At 38.0% G+C, this 7,872-nt stretch overlaps 1 protein-coding gene across 1 annotated transcript in view; it reads right to left on the bottom strand.

Annotated features, from left to right (window-relative positions):
• Positions 1–1,348: 1,348 nt before the first annotated feature.
• LOC143280802 (uncharacterized) overlaps positions 1,349–7,872 on the bottom strand; it is a 399,670-nt gene continuing 393,146 nt past the window's right edge. The window contains exon 14 of the mRNA XM_076585488.1: positions 1,349–7,872. This exon is cut by the window's right edge and continues 2,665 nt beyond it. The gene's annotated coding sequence lies outside the window, so the exon portion shown is untranslated.

The following is a 7,872-nucleotide window of genomic DNA, read 5'->3' as shown; positions in this document are numbered from 1 at the left end:
ATGTGTCATTGAAAGGTTTTGAAAGTTGTTGAAATTTGACCTCATAACTGACAAAGCACAGTGGCCTATAACGTCTTTTTTTTTCTCTTTTAAGCACACTATGATACGCATCAGTAAAGAATCACAGGAATGTTCCAAAAGCTTGAAGAATAATTTTTTGCTGCCAAAAGTAGGAAAGGGTGTGATGTCACAGAAATCATCACCACACTGAGTCAGTTACAGTGGAGATGGCATGTGGTAGGTGTTGTTTAAAATCAAGGCACTGCAATAGGATGTGTTTTGTGAACATACGTTTACCACTGGATCTTTTTAATGACCATTTATAATTACATTTACGTTTTAAGGCATTTATTCCAGGATAATGACTGCTCGCGTATCATTACCACGAGTTGGTAACGTAACAAACATTGACAGATAGCAGGCTAACATTTTCTTCGCAATAATTATGAATGCAGATTTTATGTGACGCTTTCTGTGAAAGTCTGTTCCCTTCTTTTCGCAGACTGGAGTAGTTACTTTCATGCACTCTTTCATCCCACAAGAACCATCTTAGACCACTGTGTCTGCACATCCATTAGGAAGGATGCTGCAGTGGGAGACATTACGACAAAACATAGCAACAGCGCCCTTCTGAATAAGAAACACAACTAAATAAAGTATTTCAACTACAAGATCGAATTTCGTTAATGACCGTGTAGATTTTAAAGCCTGCAATCAATACAGAAAACGAACTCTAAAAAAACCAAGACCACAGGTGTATCGATTATAAATGATAATGCCATACGAATGGCATGTAACTCCACAGTGAAGACTGAATGACCTTAACGAAGTGAACAGAATATTTCTTTCCTTTTTGCTGGAATCACAAAACGGGCACCTGTGTGTTGGTTATCAAACAACGAAACGTCACTAAACACTTCTACTTAGTTATCTGGATAACCATCTTCAGTATGTGATCAAAATGAGCGCGTGCGCGCATGCTTGTGTGCATGTGTGTGTTTGCGCTCCCGCGTGTATGCGTACGTGTGTGTGTATATGTATGTATGTGTGTGTGTGTGTGTGTGTGTGTGTGTGTGTGTGTGTGTATGTGAATGTGTGTGTGCACGTGTGTGTGTGTGTGTGTGTGTGTGTGCTCGTATGTAATGCCTGTGATGCCTGTACGCGCACCAGCACAGTGTGTGTGTGTGTGTGTGTGTGTGTGTGTGTGTGTGTGTGTGTGTGTGTGTGTGTAACAACAAAAAGAACAAGAACAAACACACACACACACACACACACACACACACACACACATATATATATATATATATATATATATATATATACACATATATATATACAACAAAACTCCGAAGGTACAAATTCATCTTTAATGATCCAAAGGCTGACAACAATACATGAACATTAAGACATCTGATCTAAGTAATGACAGCTGGTATTAGTCTGATCTAATTGAAAAGAAAAGAAAAAAACAGATCAAAAACAAAAAAATGATTCATTTCAGCAAAACCCAGCACTTTGGGTACCACGCACAACTGTCTGAAAGATGTAGTGCTCTCTGATTGGCTCATTTGCTAAAGTTATCCCATCATCTTAGCCAATCAAAAGCGATTTTGATATTTCTTTTTTGTTTTAGCCAATAAAAATAGAGCCGCTGTTGCGTATAAAGTTAAAAATAAATTCTCTTCATAACTGGGGAAAATCGTTCACACAGAAGCTAAGCTTTGACTGTTGAGGGGGCGGGGTGGATGGAAGGGGGTGGGTAGATTTATCGTCTGGCTCAGAAACCGTGCCTGAAAAATAGAGCAAACTAATTCCTACCAACGTAATAACAATAATACCCTTCGTGTCACTCCATGTGAATGGCAAAAATGGCGAAAATAATATTTGGCAGAAAACTTCGCTTTTGCTTTCAGCCACTGTAATTTCAAAAGGCTACTTCAGTAGCAAAACCAAGCATACATTTTCTTGGCTAAGAAATACTTATCATATTAAAAAAGAAAAAGAAAAAAGGAGGTGTAAGTGTGAAGGGTGAGAGCTGATCCAGATGGACTTAAAAACAACGGATCTGGCTCCTGGTCAACACGGTAGCACGTGCTGAACAGTCAAAACACACTGTAATGTATGAGATTTTCAGTCCATTGTCTAGTTTCGCTTCCTTCCTTTTCCTCCTCTTCAGTTCTCACCTCATCGAAAATCGTACGCACTTTAATAGTTACAAAATGAAATAAAATGTAATGTACCTTTGGTAATAAAAATGGAAACTTAAGCAAGAAAGTAAGTAACATGGTTAAATGGGTGTTTATATAAATATCAGAAACTTGAATGATGCAAATGATTTTACACACATGGAGATGTTGACAAACTTTGTACAAACTCCTGTCAAATTATCATGTCCAATATTCTTCTCTAATCCTCTTAAAGTTTTCGGACCACAAATAATTCATTTGATTATTCGTCCACAGAAACGATGTAAAAATGTTACCATAAGCATAACTAAACCTCTTGAGGAAAAAAAAAAGACTGAATTTCCTTGCCTTTTGAAAATCTCAGCTGATTTTAAAGAATGTCGACATAAGAATGAAAGATATGACAAACAAAGAATCAGAATCAGGAAATATGTCACAGCCGTGTTTATATTGAAACCGTCTTCCTTTCAAAGTCACACAATAAGGCAAAACGCGTCTAACATGGCGCAGGCACAGATACATTATTTGTATGGCTTGACCTTTCTAATACTTTCGATTGTTCCTGGAGTGACATATCATTGTTGTCAATGAAGCTGTAAAAGGGAGAGAAAAAAAAGGTTCATTGCTGGATCCAAACAGTTTTCTTCTCAAAATAAAGCAGGCGAATTAAACAGACCTCTTTTACACAGTTTGATATGAAAACATGTTTAGCAGGCACACTTAAACACCTGTCCAAGTATATGAACATGTGTATTCGCCTGATAAATGAATGGATGTTGTACTGATTATAAACCTGTCAGGATATTAACCCTGTAGGCAGAATTCAACATGTAGAACCCATTTCCCAAAGAGAGAAAAAAACAACAACAATCACCCAGGAACAAATGAACAACAGCACTGCATCACTGAAGCTTTTACTTCAGTCATGTATTCCCGTCTCCAGTCTTACTAGTCAGGTTTTCATTGAAAAGAAACGAACAAACATATTCTTATTGGTTACACTGGTAACCTCCACTGACTTAAAAGGGTGGAGCAAGACTTGAATCTGGCGTTGAAAAAATGGGACAGGGGGAAAAAGCACTTGAAACACTGCCCACCTCCAGTCAAAGTGTTGTACCGTAAAGTTCGGTCTATAAGCCGCAACTTTTTCTCCCAGCTTCAGCCTCTGCGGTAATATCAGGGTGGCACTCCAGAAGGCTAAGGAAACAGATAGGCGGCCAAGAGGAAGTGTGTCTATTCACTGATAGTGAGAACACACAGAACACACAGAACAGACATGACACGCTACACACCCTACCCTACGACACCAAAGTGATTGTTTCAGCAATTCCAATTCTTCTCCTGAACTGTATGCAATGGACCACAACCCACGCCTGAAATCACACGGCTGGTAAGACGTCTGTCTATCCTTCCAAATAAAGCGGACATTACAACGGCTCACACGCAGTTCTAGCATAGGCATGCCCAACATTTTAAGACACGTACATTTGTCGTGTAAACGACGAATATTGACACAACACCACACACAGAGAGAATGAGAGAGATAGATAGAAGAAGAAGGGAGAGAGAAAGAGAGAGACAGACAGACAGACAGACAGACATACTGATAGACAGACATACTGATAGACAGACACAGTGAGAAATCGGGCACAACATTGGGAGAATTTCGTCAACGTCAGACGCATGTACTTAAAAGGAGAGGCAACTAAATACACCAAAACGACACTGTCTTATTCTGTCACTGTGCTGATGCATAACATACATGTTCTTGAATAACCTAAATTATTTGCTGTTTCAAAGTATGTATATATAAAATTAATGATGACTGTTGGGTGAATTGCTTTTCTTTCATGGACATTGAAACAGGTTGATAATCATAATCCACTCATATGGATACAAATGTGACATCAACTCCAACTAAACCGAAAAGCTACCGAGGCAGCCAAGCAATATAAAAGACGATCAGTCATAACACTCAATAACAGTATCAAGAACATTGCCACTACATCTGTAAACAAAATGTCAAATAATTATAGAGAATATTGATTTGCCAGTACGTTATTTACCATGGAATTTTATTTGTATTCAACACAGACACACCAAATCTAAAGTGATACAAGTATTAATACCTCAACAATAAAGAAATATTTATTGGATCTCTTCAAACGACGTCTATAGAAAAAAAAAGGAAACAAGCTTTGTAACCAACAGCATATCCCATGCAGAAACCAGTTCGGCAGTTCTTAGCACAAAACTTTCCAATCGAAACATGAAAACGGTATTTCTATATACAGAGAAAAGAATCTTCACACACACTTTTAATGCGACCACAGACAGAAAACCATACGACATGGCGAGTGAATCATGAACATTGAAAATATGCCCCGAGATGGTCTATGTCACCGTGTTTGTCTCCGTCTTATCAGCGCTGTCATATCAGTTGGAGTCAGGCTGAAGAGAATACACTGTCTGGAAAAAAAAGTGTTTTCACTGCGGAATACTTAATTCAACGGGTTCGTTACTGTCACTATTTGAATGCACAGGCCATTTACAGGAAACCAACATGGAGTCTTATAACCTAAAATATGATGCAAATGTTAATCCGTATCAGACTGTTGTATCGCCGCTTTTATATACAGAAACATTTAAAACAACACAAAAATGTTGGTACAGATACGCTGACGGAGGAGGGCTTCCATTCTGGATAGCACGGCAGTACTTGAAATGAATGTGAGAAGAACCTTCAGCTTTTTGAAATGAAACAGTATGTGTCATGTGAAAAGTTTTTTGTTTTTTTTTCCTATATAAGATACAATTCCTTCCGTGCCTCCAGTGACTGATTTTATTTCAGACCAACCATAAAATGCATGTTGTAAGTTGCTTTATTTAGACTTCAGTCATTCTAGTATATGATTGACAGTGGGCTTTTTCAGTCTTGAAATCATCTGTATGGTCAGCCTGGCTACAGGCTGAACATCGTAACTGCAGCAAAAATTAAATGACTTTTGAATAAAAACAGCTGATAGGTTCGTGTATACAGATCAATCTGACAGCATCTTCATGACCATAGCGCCCATTAAACTCAGGAACCATTATAACTAACGTTTTTGTTTTCAGTCACTTGGAAGCATTGTTTACTCAAGTGGATAGAAAACGAGTATCAGATAACATTTCGACAATTTGGAAAAGAAAATACAGGTTGATACCCAGTCCACTGATAACTGTTGCATATGAATAAGAGCAATGATATGGAAATATCGTGATGAAAGCAATGAACAAATATCTGAATAAGCAAAGAAAGAAAAGCCATAAGCATGATACAAAAACATCAGAACGTGAGCAGTCATAAAACAGATACAGATAATTCACCAAAAACCAATTCCCAAACTGATACACCATCCACAAGCAAGCAATGTTCAGCAACACAGTTTAAGCTTTACCATCAAGTTTAACGTATTTTTTTTTTAATATGAAAATATTTGCATTTGGACAACTGTTTAATCTTACTCCTAATTTCTGATTTAGAAAACGACGTCAACTTCAGCATGAAGATAATGTCCATAAATAAATTCGCTAAAAATGTGTTTTTGTGTTTAAAAGGGAAGAAAAAAAATCTTTGTTTAATTTCCCTTTTTTTTTTTTTTTTTAATCCATTCAGCATTAAAATGGAAAAAGCAGGTACCGCTTGACATGATATATATTTTGAGTATCAGACTGATAGTCTTCTGTTTCCTGCTCCAAAAAACCTGTTCAAACAAATTTTATTTCACCAATTCCCTTTCCATGTACAAAAGGTCGTTTGGACCAAAGCAAACCCAAGATTTTAATGAAAAAGTAAAAAAACAAAAAAACAATAACAAACAAAAACAAAAACAAAAAACCCATGAAATCACACCAAGATCCTACACAAAAATATGTTATACATTTTGATTAATATGTCAACTGAGTATTGACAAACGCAAAATATTTACAAACAACGACATGAGCATAAATAAGATCTGATGTGTGTCAGACAACAGAACGAGAATGTACGTGCCTGTCAGCAAAACTGTCACACAATGGAGGGCATGTCGGTGAAAATATCTCAAAACAAGTACCGATCAAGCCAAAAACAATGAACACGACAAAACAAAACAAAAACCCCCAAAATAAAACAACGACAAAAACCCCAGCGATCAGCATGTCATTGCACGCAGACATACATCTGCTTTTGAGAAACCAATGGCAGCTTTTAGTATAGATCAGTAAAGTCATTTGGGGGTGGAGGGTGGGGTAATACACTTATTGGGCATGACATGAATCAGCTGTTATTATGAACAAGATGCGGAACTGGAGACCTCGAAACAAATGGAAAGTAAGTTTCTCAGGGAAGTTGGCATCTTTATTTTCACACCTCTGCTATACAGTGCTGTGTTTCCACCCGAAAAGTATTGACGAAGATTGGTTTTAAAATGTCCTCTTTCCTTTTCTGTAATAGGCTTTGTTTCCGATTTCCTATCTTAATTATGCTGCTAGTGGACTGCTCTCCTTCAGAGTCTTTGCATAAATGCAGTTAGAACTCAGCTTAAATTATCTTTTATTTACTTATATATTTCACTGATAAGTTTCTTGTCATAATTCCAAAGATGGTCGCATTGCTTAGGCGCATGAAAAGGATCTGATCAATGTCTAACACCACAATTACAATGTAAGTTAGAATCAACATAACTGCTACACAATCGTTGATATGCCCGTGAAAATAACTGAGAAGCAGTAGACCATTAGTTTTAAAGTGGATCAGTATATGATTTAACTGCATTTAACTAATCTTCAGTTCAAGACGTTGTGCAATATATCTTCGCAATATCAATTCAAAGTCAGTTTAAATCAAAGGCAATATGTTGTACATTATGTTTTTCTCTCTCCCAGTGGTGAGAATGCTAACCTTCAAGCAAACAAAGAGTGAAATACAGAACGATGAACTGATCTGATATAATCAGAGATGTCAGCTAGAAGAAAAGCTTCGGAATGGAATATCTTTATATAAATATATACACACAAGTTTCATCTCTAACTGAAAAGCAAGAAGTATTCAGCTACACACAGCATGGCTGAACTGAACAACAACAACACACAAACACACGCACATACACACATATGGTACAAACATATACGCGCGCACACACATACACACTCACAGATCGACGCACAAGCACGTTGTTGAACCTACCCTGCGAGTACTGTGAATAACTACAACTGGAAAAGATTGCCCTGCTCCAACCCATTGTCGTCACTTCCCAGTTGCCAGGGACCCAGTTACACTAGTCACAAGAGGCCCACTGCTAGTGACCCAGTTACACTAGTCACAAGAGGCCCACTGCTACTGACCCAGTTACACTTGTCACAAGAGGCCCACTGCTAGTGACCCAGTTACACTAGTCACAAGAGGCCCACTGCTAGTGACACAGTTACAGTTACACAAGAGGCCCACTGCTAGTGACCCAGTTACACTAGTCACAAGAGGCCCACTGCTAGTGACCCAGTTACACTTGTCACAAGAGTCATAGTGCTAGTGACCCAGTTACACTTGTCACAAGAGACCCACTGCTAGTGACCCAGTTACACTTGTCACAAGAGACACACTGCTAGTGACCCAGTTACACTTGTCACAAGAGACATAGGGCTAGTGACCCAGTTACACTTGTCA

This window comes from Babylonia areolata, chromosome 4 (genome assembly GCF_041734735.1).
Source record: "Babylonia areolata isolate BAREFJ2019XMU chromosome 4, ASM4173473v1, whole genome shotgun sequence".
Taxonomy (NCBI): Eukaryota; Metazoa; Mollusca; class Gastropoda; order Neogastropoda; family Buccinidae; genus Babylonia; species Babylonia areolata.
This window is presented reverse-complemented; position numbering and strand designations above follow the sequence as displayed.